The sequence below is a fragment of the Melanerpes formicivorus genome, unplaced genomic scaffold (assembly GCF_026170545.1).
Source record: "Melanerpes formicivorus ecotype bairdi unplaced genomic scaffold, bMelFor1.0.p_v2 SCAF_9, whole genome shotgun sequence".
In the NCBI taxonomy this organism is placed as follows: Eukaryota; Metazoa; Chordata; class Aves; order Piciformes; family Picidae; genus Melanerpes; species Melanerpes formicivorus.
The window spans coordinates 14,820,813-14,834,718 of NW_027142361.1; positions in this window are offsets into that span (position 1 = coordinate 14,820,813).

The window sequence follows — 13,906 nt, forward strand, 5'->3', positions numbered from 1 at the left end:
AGCATGAACACGGCGCAACTGTCATGAAAATGACAATCAGCAAACCTGCTTAGCACTGACATCAATGACTGTCACGATAAACCAAGATGTCAACAGAAAGCATCTAACTTATAACTGACTGTTGTGACTGCTTAACTGTTGTGTGAACATCAAGAGATCAGAATTACTAGGATGAGCAAAAACACATTATTCTGTGTAATTTTATATTGGGCAAGCAATGAAGCACTTTTTGCTCTTGCTGTTTGCCTGCAAGTTTTCTGTATGTGAAGCTAGAGCCTGGCCAGATCTATCTTTACAGATTAAAGAAATCTTGCTACCATTAAACAATTCATGATTTTTGACAATCCTAGAGAAAGTAGAGATGCAACATAATCCTAAAGCAGATTGCAAGAGACAGTGCTAAGGATTGCATTTATGCCTCAATCTCTGTGTGCAATGCGTTCAGGCATAATCAAGTCTTCTCTGTCAATAAGAGGAGTGAAATGTAAAGATCGGAACTGTTAAGATCTAAGTTCTTCTTTACAATGTTTGTTATCTTTGACCATGTATTATGCCAACTCTGTAGAGCATTGTAACTAGTTCAACTTAAGCTTCGTGCCTTGTATGGGTTACATCAGTCTGTTAGACATGCTGCACTACAGAACTCTTGCTTTTGCTGCACAGCTTAGCTTTACCTTGCTTGCTTCTGTGTTTGCAGTAGCATCTTGTATGGGATGAGAACAACTCCCATGACCAGATTGCTCACAAAAACAAAAAGGGGGATTTGTGGCAATGCCAGCAACGAGCAGTGTGAGCAATCTGGCAGTGCAGGCCTAGAGCCTGACATGGTGGTAGGCTATGCTCAGCATAAATGCAGAGCCAGCTAGCAGTGGAGCAAAACAGTGCTGTGCCTGCAGCATGTAACTAAAACAAGACACTGGTAGCTATAAACATGGACAGTTATCTTGGGACGACAGGATATGCGCCTGCATCAACAACCTCGTTGTGTCATTAGTAGTTGGACCAATAATCTGTAATAGTGCAATGTGTGGTCACTCATAGGGAATCAATGGAGCTATGCCAACGAGGCTCTCCGAGTTTATATAAGTTGTAGCAGTTGCCTTGCTACGCACTTCTTCTTCTGCCTTTCCTGTCTCCTGTTTCTTCTACACTTTACAGTGCTATACTTGCACTACAGGCCTGCTCCATAGGCCTGCACCTCAGGCCTGCAACACTGGAACAATAAAGGAACAATACTCGATCATATTGGACAGCCGTATTGATTCCAATCTCTGTCGCCTCCCATATCTGGCGCCCGAACCACCTCCCTGGGCAACCCATTCCAATGACGAATGACTCGCTCGGTGAAGAACTTCCTCCTCACCTTGAGTCTAAACCTCCCCTGGCGCAGCTTGAGACTGTGTCCCCTCATTCTGGTGCTGGTTGCCTGGGAGAAGAGACCAAACTACAAATCTTTAAATTGAATCTTACTGGGAATGAGCTCTACAAAATTTTTACATAATATTTGTGGAGTGTGATGGAAGTCCTTCTGCCTTTCCTTTCTTCTTTGTCTTTTGTCTCTTCACTACTCAGAGTTTGTACATTTTTTTTCTCACAAAGCTTTTCTTGCATACAAAGTGCTGAAAAGGGTTAAAACAGGTTTTAAAATTCTGTCTTCAAATGACACTTGAAACAACAGACATAAAAAATAGAATTAATTTCACCAAGAATTCCTTTGCTCCTATTTCTACAGTAATTATTTAATTGTTAAACCACATTTAAATCTTTGTGTGATACACAATATTAATCCTGTTAACACGTTCTCTGTATTAACAAACAAAAATAACAAGCAAACCGTGTAATTCAAAATTTATTACATTGCCAGTACTAAAGATGGCTTGCAAAGAAGCTATAAAGCTGTAAGCTGTTTTGAGTCAAAACAAGTAGCCACATCTTGTAAGAGGAACAAGACAACCAAAAACCCTGAAAATAAAACCCTCTGTGAAAAACAATCTAGATAGTAAGCATCCAAAATGAAGCATGCCTTTACATGTTCCCTACTACGCTAACATAATGAGAATAAAGCACTAAAAATGTTTAAAGCAGTGAGCAGGGATTTTGAACACATCAATCCCTCCACAAGACTAGTCCCTCTGGCATCATAAAGAGTACTTACAGGAATGAGATCAGAACAGTAAGAAAAAAAGATAAAAAAGGACACAACTATGATAAAAATCTTCAGTAAATATATATATCAAAAGTAGCTTTTAAGTTGTAGGTTTTCTGTACTTCAAGCAGATCTGGTTAGGCACCCAGTAAAATCAATTTGCTTACATAATGACCCAAGTTTCCTTTCCTTTAAAAAAGCCACCAGCACTCACAAGAGGAGGAATGCTGGTTTGAACCAGGCATGTTGCAAACAGATGTTATGCAAGCTTCCCCAAACAATCCTGCCAAAGTACTGCAATCCTGAGTTATGACTTTCACTATAAATGCCACAGTTTGGGCCCTTTTTTGGGCCACAGATTGATCTGTTGGTTTGCCAAAATTTGGGATGATATTGTTGGGATGCCTACAAAACCTTGGAAGATCAACATACTATTTTTAATTTTCAGTCCAACAGAATCTGGGCACCAAATATGAGTTACAGGGCCAGTAATACAGGACAGAAATAGAGAAGTATGTTGTCATCATATGATTGTGATACTAACCCTTAGCAAACATGCTCCTGGTTGATGTATTTGGTAAGAGACACTCTATGCAGTTTCTTTCTATTCCTAATTTTGAAGGACAAAAGTGATTTCCAAATACTGTTTTCAAAACCTGTCATAATTAAACTATTCTTTTAGCCTACAAGTTATGAAATGGATACATCCTTTCATAACCTTTAGACAAATCATGAAAGAATGGTTTGGGTTGGTAGAGACATTAAAGATCGCCTAGTTCCAACAGATACAAAACATGGGCAGGGACTCCTACTAGACCAGGTTGTTCAAGGCCCCATTCAACCTGGCTTTGGAACACCTCCAGGATTAGAACCTCCACAGCTTTTCTGGTTAATGTATTCCAGTGCCTCACCACCCTTGTGGTGGAGAATTTCTTCCTAATGCCTAATCTACATCTGCCTTCCAATCTGAAGCCATTACCCCTATCCTATCACTACATGCCTTTGTGAAAAGCTCCTTTCCAACTATCCTGTAGGCCCCTTCAAATACTGGGAGGCTGCTATAAAGTCTCCCTGGACCCTTCTTTTCTCCAGGCTGAACAACCCCAACTCTCCCAGCCTGTCTTGAAGAAATGAAAGAAAATGAAGAAAAAAAAGATATGAAGCATAACTAATCTCATGGAACAGAACAACTGCATAATAAAACTGATTTCATGGAGCAGAACCTTGCCGGACCTCTCAGGGCCCGCCGAGAAATTCTCGAGGAGAGCTCCGCTGCTCATCAGATAGCTGCAGGAACAGACAAGACTGCCAGCAAAGAGAGGGTATGCTTCTATAAAAGGGGTAACTCCGTAAGTCGTGAGGGGACGCCCTGCATGGGAGAGAGGCATTTATTGCACCCCTAGGTAAAAGAGCTCTTGGGTTGGGACCGGGGGGTCCCAAAGGTAACTATAAGCATTGTTTATATATTGTGAACATTGTTTGTAGTGTGGGACTAGGGGGGCCCCAAAGGGAATTTTAAGTATTGTTTAAGTGTGTGAGGGGCCAAGAGGGTCCCTAAAGAACATAAAGTACTAGAGGTTTTGAATGTGTGGCTGAGTGTGTGTGGCCAATAACTGTGTGCTAAGGACCGGTCATTATTTTTGTAGTTGTATTTGCATTTGTTTTGTGTTCTGTGTGCTGTAAAAAGACAGTACTGTATTGTATTGCGTAAAATGGGAGGGAGACAAAGTAGTGAGATCCCAAGACATAGCCCACTTGGTTGTATACTTGCCCACTGGGGGGAAATTGGAGGCCCCCCAGGAGGGTCAACAAATCAAAAGACTCTAATGAAATTTTGTACCCGGTGGTGGCCATTATATAAATTAGATGGTGGAGAGAAACGGCCTGTAAATGGGAGTTTGGAGTATGATAGTTTACTGCAATTGATGTTTTTAAGAAGAGAAAAGAAATGGGATGAGACAATATATGCTGATATGTTTTTCTATCTCCGAGAGCATCCGGAGTTTCAAAGGGACTGTGGTATTAGAGCTCCCTCAGATCCAATGGTTTTGGCCCTTGAAATAGAAAACAAGGCCAAGAATAAGAGGCAGACACAGTTGAAAAGGTGTTGCTCTGCGTGTAGCATAGGGCAGAGGTGTCTTAAACTTGAGGAATTAAAAGACCTGCCTGAATTTTATCAATCTCCAGGAAAATTGCAAGAGGTAGTGACAGAGAGTTCGGAAAATAATGTAGGAAATTCTGGGAGTGGCAGCAATTCAGATAGTGATACTGGAGTCAGTTCCCAGAGCTATGCTCAGGGAAGCCCAGTGGCAAGAAGGACCCGAGGACAGCAAGCAAATGCCCCGGCTTCCCAGGTACTCATTCAAGCCCCCCTGCAACAAGTCTGGATTAAGGTGCCTTTTACAAGTCATGATTTGGATAGTTGGAGAGAAAAGGCTAAAAATTATCGTAACGATCCCACAGGAACGGCTACACATTTTCGATTCATGGTCAGGCAGCACAATCCAGACTAGGATGATATCCAGTTATTATTAGAACAAATGACTGAAACAGAGAAACAATTAATTGAAAAACATGGATTGGAGCTAGCAACAGAAAGAATTCAAACCCGGGGGGGGGGCAAACATTGAAGATGTATTTCCACTCCAAAATCCAGAATGGAATACGAACAATGCCCTGCAAAGGACTAGATTGGAGGAATACTGGGAGTTTGTAGCCAGGGGAATAGAAAAAGCCATTCCAAAAGCAATTAACTGGTCTGTGTTATACTCAGTCAGACAAGGACCTGGTGAATCACCCTCAGAATTCTTAGATAAGCTGAGGGAAGTCATGAGGAAAAACACCTCTCTTGACCCCGGATCAGAAATGGGTATACAAAAATTGGTATCCCTATTTATTGGGCAATCTGCTAGTGATATCAGAAAGAAGTTACAAAAGTTGTCACCCCCGCAGGGAAGGGATTTAGAGGCACTTTTGGATGTAGCATGGAGAGTATTCTCTAACAGGGAAGAAGAAAATAGGAGAGAAGAGAATGTTGGTAGCAGCATTGCAGGAAAGTAAGGAGACTAAAGGGACTAACAGAGTGCGGTTGGAAAAGGATCAGTGTGTGATTTGCAAAAAGAAGGGACACTGGAAAAGAGAATGTCCAGAGAGGAAAAAGAAAAATAGAATACAGGCACAACTAGAAGAGGATGATTAGGGAGGACCGGAGGAGACTATAAATACCCTAGCAGATCCTCTGGTTATAATGAAGCTAGGGGAACAAGAAAATAAACTGGAATTCCTAGTGGACACGGGAGCAACCTTTTCAGTCTTAAATCAAGCACTGCTGCCTTTGGATGAGAGCTATGTTTCTGTGGTAGGGGCTACAGGTCAAACTGAGAAGGCATTTTTTTTTTAAACCTCTTAAATATAAATATGGTAAAACTTGGGGCTTACATAAATTTTTATATATGCCAAATGCCCCAAAGTCATTGCTGGGGAGGGATTTGTTGGAAGCATTGGGAGCTGAAATTAAATCTAATAAGGGGAAGGTAGAATTCAGAGTGAGGGAGGAACAGTTGATTGAGGTTTTAAGTCTTGCATTAATGAGCCCTCAACAAGAGAAAAACAGAATAAGAGAAAGCATAAAAGATCAAGTATATCCTGGGGTTTGGGACACTGAGCAGCCTGGAAGGGCCAAAAATGCCCTACCTGTGATAATAGATCTTAAGCCTGGAGCTCAACCTGTTAGATTAAAACAATATCCTTTAAGGAAAGAAGATAGGGAAGGAGTTTTGTCTATTGTAGAAAAATTCTTAAAGTATGGGCTGCTAACAGAGTGTGAATCAGCTTACAATACTCCAATTTTACCTGTAAGGAAACCAGATGGAGGGTATCGGTTAGTGCAGGACCTAAGGGCTATAAATAAAATAACAAAGGATATCCATCCTGTGGTGGCAGACCCATATACCCTCTTGACTCAATTAAGAACAGAATTAGAATGGTTTACCATCTTGGATCTAAAAGATGCCTTTTTCTGTTTACCCCTGGCCCCTGAGAGCCAGCCACTGTTTGCCTTTGAATGGGACAACCCAGAAACTAACCGAAAGCGTCAATTAATTTGGACAGTCTTGCCCCAAGGATTTAAGAACAGCCCCACTATCTTTGGAAATCAGCTCGCAAAAGAATTAGAAAAGTGGAACAGGCCAGAAGGCAACAGATTTCTGCTACAGTATGTAGATGACATCCTGCTGGCCACCCAGACCAGAGCGGAATGTGAAAGATGGACTGTGAGTATGCTGAACTTCCTGGGACTTAATGGGTATCGAGTTTCCCCACAGAAGGCCCAAATAGTACAGCAGCAAGTAACCTACTTGGGATATGAATTAACAGCAGGACAATGAGTGCTGGGCCCTGAAAGAAAGGAGGCTACCTGTTCTATTCCACTTCCAAACACAGTAAAGGCACTCTGAACCTTTTTGGGAATGACAGGGTGGTGCCGGTTGTGGATTTATAATTATGGCCTGCTTGTGAAACCCCTCTATGAATTATTGAAAGAGACTGATAAGGACTTGCAATGGAATGGAGAAGCTGAACAAGCTTTCCGTACCTTAAAGAAGGAATTGATGAGGGCACCAGCACTAGGCCTACCTGATGTCACTAAACCTTTTTTATTGTATTCCCATGAAAGCCAAGGGATAGCACTCGGAGTCCTAGCACAAACCTTAGGACCCTACCGAAGGGTGGTGGCATACCTCTCTAAACAACTGGATGAGATAAGCAAGGGATGGCCAGGATGCCTGAGAGCTGTGGCAGCAGTTGCAATTAACATTCAAGAGTCTCCCAAATTCACAATGGGGCAGAAGATCACAGTCCTAGTATCACACACCATCTCTGCTGTTCTAGAAGCCAAGGGAGGACACTGGCTGTCTCCACAACGATTTCTTAAATACCAAGCCATCCTAGTAGAGCAGGATGATGTAGAAATTAAAGTTGCTAACTTTGTCAATCCAGCCTCTTTCCTCCAGGGTGGTGATGGAGAACCAGTTATTCACGATTGTTTGGAAACAATTGAGGCCACTTATTCCAGCAGACCTGACCTGAAGGAAGAACCCCTAGGAAAGGCAGACCATAACTGGTACACTGATGGAAGCAGTTTTGTGATCCAGGGAGAAAGAAAAGCTGGGTACACTGTAACTACAGAAGAAGAGGTAATCGAGGCAGAAGCCCTACCAAGTAACACCTCCGCTCAAAAGGCAGAGATAATAGCACTCACCAGAGCCCTTGAGCTTTCCCGAGGGAAAAGTGCAAACATATGGACTGACTCCAAGTATGCCTTTGGGGTGGTACATGCCCATGGAGCCATTTGGAAAGAAAGAGGACTGTTGACATCTCAAGGAAAAGGTATTAAACATGCAGAAGAAATACTGAGGCTGCTAGCAGCAGTGCAGAAGCCAAGCAAAGTAGCCATAATGCACTGCAAAGCACACCAAAAAGGGAATACTGGTCAAGAAAGAGGCAACAGACTGGCAGATGAAACAGCTAAAAGGGTGGCCAGGGAGGGGAGGAAGGTGTCAGAGTTTGCTTTGATCCCAGATGGTAAACTGTCAATTGAGCAAAAAGAGCCAGAACCTGTGTATAGCACAGAAGATCAGAAATTAATTAAAGACCTTTTGGGGAATAGGACAGGAAAGGGCTGGGCCAGGACACCGGATGGGAAATTAATCATTCCCACTACCCTCTGGGCTTTTGTTCAGATGGAACACGCAAAGACTCACTGGGGAACAGAAGCCCTGTATCGAAAATTGGTTCAGGAGTGTATAGCATGGAAGTTATACACCACAGTCGAACAGGTAATCCGGCAATGTGAGGTGTGTGTCGTAGGGTTGGGGGAAAGTCCGGGCCTTTCCCCCCCTGTGAGTAGAGGGAAGAAAATTGAAGGGAAAGGGAAAAAAGAACCTCACAGCTGAATTAGCAAAGCAATGAGTGCTGTATATTTACAAAGCAACATAGGATATGCAGGGGCATATACAAAATTTACAATATTTACAATATATACAGAAATATACAAAAAAGCACAGAAATGAGAGTTCCCCTCTCTGCTGAGGGGGTTCCCCACCTCTGCTCCCCCTTCTCTCTCCCCCTTTCCCCAGAGAGGGTTAGAAAAGAGAGAAAAGAGGAAAAAGTTAGAAGCAGTTATGTGTTAATTGGAAAGCAGTTAATACAGGCCTTGCAGTTTATCAGTTTCAAGGTCAAGCCTTGGTCGAAAGCCCAGAACGCTGTGAGCTGCAAAGCCACCGAAGGAGGGAAGAAAGACTGACCAGAAAAGTGCAGGAATGCCCAAGATACTCTGCTGCACTCCCAGTTCAGAAGGTGCTTCCTCCCAATCTACCAATGAAATTAGTTTAGATCCGTCTTTTTCGTTTACAAACATCTGACCACCATATTCCTTTTCTTAAGGGGACAGCCTCAAACGGTCACAGCCCACCCCTTCTAAACAATTTCATTGGCTGTTCATACTGTCCATCCAATCCAAAATGATATTTACAGTTCGTAAGTAAAGTTCATAGTCCATTCCGGCTATGCTCAGATGTAGATGAATCAAAAGTCCAAGAAAACCAGAAAGTGAGAAAAAAATGGAAAACAGTCTGTTTCTTTGCCGACGAAGCGAAGAAAAGGGAAACAGGGATTCTCAGGGTCTCTTAGTTGACTCAGGGCTCTCAGGGTTCTCAGGGTTCGTGCACCGTAGATTCCTCGTTGATTCTTCCTTTGGACGCTATGTAGCTGTACAATAGTTTGAAATTAACCTCTTTCAGCTAAAGTTAAATTTCTTTGTGGTATACACTGAATTTCACCATTCTCTTGCATTACCCAATAAGTGTGACCCGGACGTTCAGCTGAAACCACCCCTCGGATAGGCTTAGCCTCTCCCGAGGGTGAAAATACCCAAACAGATTTACCTAACAGGTTCTTTTCTCTAACAACAGGAACTCTATCACCTTCTACTTTCTGTAGCAAATCTGAATGTGCAGGTCCAGGTCGGTTCACCGAACCTCTGCTATTTACCAGCTAAATGTGCTAAATGTTTTTCTCAGTTTTTCAAAGATCCACCTCCCATGGCTTTAAGAGTGGTCTTCAACAAACCGTTGTAGCGTTCAATCTTCCCTGAAGCTGGTGCATAGTAGGGAATATGGAATATCCACTCAATACCGTGCTCTTTTGCCCAGTTTTTTACAAGGTTGTTCTTGAAATGAGTTCCGTTGTCTGACTCAATCCTCTCTGGAGTTCCATGTCTCCACAGGACTTGTCTCTCCAGACCGAGAATGGTGTTGCGTGCAGTTGCATGTGGAACTGGATAAGTTTCCAACCATCCAGTGTTTGCCTCTACCATAGTAAGCACGTATTGCTTACCAGAACTAGAACGTGGTAGAGTGATGTAGTCAATCTGCCAAGCTTCACCATACTTGTACTTGGACCATCTGTCACCATACCACAAGGGCTTAATTCGTTTTGCATGATTAATAGCAGCACAAATGTCACAGTCATGGATAACTTGTGTGATAGCATCCATGGAAATGTCAATGGATCTGTCACGAGCCCATTGGTATGTTGCATCTCTGCCTTGATGTCCTGAAGAATCATGAGCCCACCAAGCTAAGAATATCTCACCTCGGTGTTTCCAGTCGAGATCAAGATTCGAGTCCATGTCTACTTGAGAAACTCTTGCATCTAGATCTGCCTGATGGTTGTGTTGCTGTTCCTCAGTAGCTTTGCTCTTAGGAATGTGAGCATCGATGTGTCTCACTTTCACTGGAATTCTCTTGATTCGATCAGCAATGTCCTGCCACAGGTCAGCTGCCAAAACCTGCATCGAGAAGAATGTCAATGATTTTATTACCTTTCTCGAAGACTTCCTCAGCAGTTTTACCCCAGATGATGATATCATCGATGAACCGGATGTGTTCTGGAGCACCTCCTTTCTCCAGAGCATCGTGGATCACTGCATGACAGATGCTTGAGCTGTGGATCCAGCCCATTGGTAGTCTGTTGAAAGTGCACTGGATTCCTCTCCAGGTGAAAGCAAACTGAGGCCTGCATTCCTCTGCTATGGGAATAGAGAAAAAGGCATTAGCAATGTCTATGCTAGCATACCATTTTACCTCTTTGGATTCCACCTCATACTGTAGCTCCATCATGTCTGGTACTGCTGCACTCATAGGTGGCGTTACTTCCTTTAGGGCTCAGTAGTCTACCGTCAGACGCCAGTCTGCATTCTGCTTCCGCACAGGCCACACTGGAATGTTGAAAGGTGAATGAGTTTTGCTGACGACTTTCTGACTCTCCAACTGACGAATCAGATTCTGAATGGGCAACAAAGAGTCACGGTTGGTTCTGTATTGTCTGTGATGCACAGTCTGAGAAGCAACCGGCAATTTAATGTCCTGTATCTTATGTTGTCCCACAACTGCAGATTCATCAGAAAGCTCAGGTCTAGCAGACAGCTTCAATTTTTCCCCATCAATTTCTACAGAAACTACTCCAAAAGCCCATTTGTAACCTCCAGGGTCTTTGAAACGCCCTTCTCTCAGAAAATCAATTCCCAAAATACAAGGTGCATCAGGTCTGGTCACAACTGTATGTTTCCTCCATTGTTTACCAGTTAAACTTATATTAACCTCTACCTTACTTACCTCTTGAGATCCACCAGTGACTCCCAGAATAGTTATAGAATCTGATCCCTGATAATTTGATGGCATTATGGTGCACTGAGCTCCTGTGTCAACCAAGGCCCTATACTTCCGAAATTGTGAAGTGCCAGGCCACTAGATGTACACATCCCAATAGATTCTGTTATCTCTGTTATCCTTCTCCACCCCCTGGTGGGAGGCAGGGCGCCCCTGCTTATAGGGAACATGCCCACATGTGCATTGCGCACAGTGTGCAGTGTTATAACTTTGCATGTTGCAACTGGAGCCACTGTTGAAACTAATAGAGTTGTTCTGGGGAACTGTGGAAGTAACAGCTACCCTTCTGGTATTGCTACCTCGGGTTCCGCCACTTTGCAATTCCCTCAGTCTCCTGAAGAGATTAGAAGTTGGTTGGCCATCCCACTGGTTCATGTTCTCACCAAAGTGATCACGCAGAGTTATCCAAATAGTCCTACGTGACTGCCTTGGTGGTCTGTTTGGATTTGATCTGTTTTGGAATGACCGCCTTGGAGAACGTGTATTCCTCACAGATGAAACTTGTATCCACCTGGAGGAAGAATTGAAATTATCCTTCTGTGCCAATTGGTATATGGAATCCTTCAGATCCCTCATGCAAATCTCAATTTTTCCAGACAGAGTTTCAATGTCTGAAACCAAAGAAATACGTGTCATGCTATCCTCCAATTGTCTCATTTGATCACTGAATTGGCCAACCGTGGGACAAGCTCCACCATAATTTTTTGACACAGTTCTGCTTGCCAGAATGTTTGCATAATTAGAAGGAGCAAGTTTGATGATCTTTTTAGCAAGACCAATACCCACAGGAATGTCATCAGGATTCAGATTTTCATGTTCACCATAGAGTATCTCTCTAACAGCAAATTCTCTCAAGCGCTTAATTCCCTCATCTATGGTAGTCCGGGGTTTAGGATTCCATGGAAGATCATCTCGGGAAGGGTATCTCAGGGCAACCGCCATTAAAAGGCGTATCCACAGATTAACCTTACCGAGAGCCCTGCCTAGATGTCTATGTATTCCATTATCCTTCGAGAGAGTTCCTAACTGAGCTGCTGACTTGTCTCCAACTGTTAGAGCTGGAGCACCTGTATCATAACACCTACTAAGCCAAGCTAGAACTGGCTCATTATCTGCCCTGGTGTAGTCTTTATGGACATTTCTTAGCTCCTCCCTCGGAGATGAACTGTCAGTTATGTCATCTTCCTCTTGCCCCTCCCCCTCAACTTGTTATCCTAATAATCCTCCTGCCATTTTCTCAAGGATCTCTTTAAGCTGAGAACCACCTTTGCCAGCTCCTATCCTAGATGCATCTCTATCCTGCTTTGCTCTCACTAGGTTAGCTAGATCTTTAAAACAAATCTTCTTTTCCTCCTCAGCAGGATTTCTTAGAGTAGAGGGCCCCTCACCAGGATCAGTCTCCAGCTCTTCTCCATCTTTGGTCTTTCCACCTATAGTCTTTAAAACAGCCAGCTTAATTGGAGCTGTGTTTGAATTTACAGCCACCTTAATGGAAGCTGACAGGTCCTGAGATAAATCAGCTGCTGGGGCAGTGACTTCCGGTCCCACCGAGAGAGTGGGCGGAAATGACATTGCTCGGTTAATGGCCGATGGAGAAGAAGAAGGAGGAGAAGGAGTAGGCGCCATGTTGATACCAGCCGCCGCCCTTGGCAGCTTGCCAGAATCAGCAACAAAGTCATTTACAGCAGCCTTTCCAATTAACTTCTTAGCCCTCTTTTTAACTGACACAGATTCTCCACACTCCTCATCGCTAGATGTCTCTGGGACTGATCCAGAGCTACGCCGTTTGCTCTTTGATCTAGTTTTAATAACAAAACAAGCTCTGGACACCTTTCTCACCGCAAAGAAATCAGGAGATACACATTAATTATCACCAGCAGCAGAATTATACACATGAAATAAATCACCTTTGTATCCTAGCCATCACCTAAAGTTACTCTCTCCTCCGGCGGAATCTTAAAACCCTTTATCTCAATTGGGAGAGTGGTGGAGGTGACATTTCACAGTATCACAGTATCACAGTATCACTTAGGTTGGAAAGGACCTCGAGGATCATCGAGTCCAACCTGACACCGCAGACCCCATGACTAGACCATGGCACCAAGTGCCACGTCCAATCTCCCCTTGAACGCCTCCAGGGTCGATGACTCAACCACCTCCCTGGGCAACCCGTTCCAATGCCGAATGACTCGCTCGGTGAAGAACTTCCTCCTCACCTCGAGTCTGAACCTCCCCTGGCGCAGCTTGAGACTGTGTCCCCTTGTTCTGGTGCTGGTTGCCTGGGAGAAGAGGCCAACTCCCTCCTGGCTACAACCACCCTTCAGGTAGTTGTAGAGGGCAATAAGGTCACCCCTGAGCCTCCTCTTCTCCAGGCTAAACAATCCCAGCTCCCTCAGCCTCTCCTCATAGGGCTTGTGTTCAAGGCCTCTCACCAGCCTTGTTGCCCTTCTCTGGACACACTCAAGTGTCTCAATGTCCTTCTTAAACTGAGGAGCCCAGAACTGGACACAGTACTCAAGGTGCGGCCTAACCAGAGCAGAGTACAGGGGCACTATGACCTCCCTGCTCCTGCTGGCCACACTATTCCTAATGCAGGCCAGAATGCTATTGGCCCTCCTGGCCACCTGAGCACACTGCTGGCTCATATTCAGGTGGCTGTCGATCAGCACACCCAGGTCCCTCTCTGTCTGGGAGCTCTCCAGCCACTCCGACCCCAGCCTATACCTCTGCATGGGATTGCCATAGCCAAAGTGCAGCACTCGGCACTTGGACTTGTTGAAAGCCATCCCATTGGACTCTGCCCATCTTTCCAGTCGGTCGAGGTCCCTCTGCAGAGCCTTTCTACCCTCTAATTGACTAACATCTGCCCCTAACTTTGTGTCATCTGCAAACTTGCTGATGACTGACTCTACCCCTTCATCCAGATCATCAACGAATATGTTGAAGAGGACAGGGCCCAGCACTGATCCCTGGGGGACACCACTGGTGACTGGCCTCCAGCTGGATGCGGCACCGTTCACGACCACTCTCTGGG